Source organism: Rhincodon typus, chromosome 4, assembly GCF_021869965.1.
Source record: "Rhincodon typus isolate 14 chromosome 4, sRhiTyp1.1, whole genome shotgun sequence".
Taxonomy (NCBI): Eukaryota; Metazoa; Chordata; class Chondrichthyes; order Orectolobiformes; family Rhincodontidae; genus Rhincodon; species Rhincodon typus.
Window position 1 is genome coordinate 115,546,006 of NC_063335.1, and position 263 is coordinate 115,546,268.

Here is a 263-nt window from a genome sequence, read left to right on the forward strand (position 1 = left end):
GCGCGTGTGAGACAGAGTGTGCGCGTGTGAGACAGAGTGTGCGCGTGAGAGTGTGTGTGAGACAGTGTGTGATTGTGTGAGAGAGTGTGTGCGAGTGAGAAAGAGAGGGGGTGTGTGCGCGAGTGAGAGAGAGAGAGAGAAAGAGTGTGTGTGAGACAGTGTGTGAGAGTGTGTCTGTGTGAGAGAGACAGTGTGAGTGCCTGACAGTGTGTGAGAGAGCGCGTGAGGGAGCGCGTGAGGGAGCGCGTGAGGGAGCGCGTGAG

At 57.8% G+C, this 263-nt stretch overlaps 1 protein-coding gene across 1 annotated transcript in view; it reads right to left on the reverse strand.

Moving 5' to 3' along the window:
• LOC109926457 (acid-sensing ion channel 1C-like) overlaps positions 1–263 on the reverse strand; it is a 31,983-nt gene that overhangs the window by 5,657 nt on the left and 26,063 nt on the right. The gene's annotated exons all lie outside the window — the stretch shown is intronic.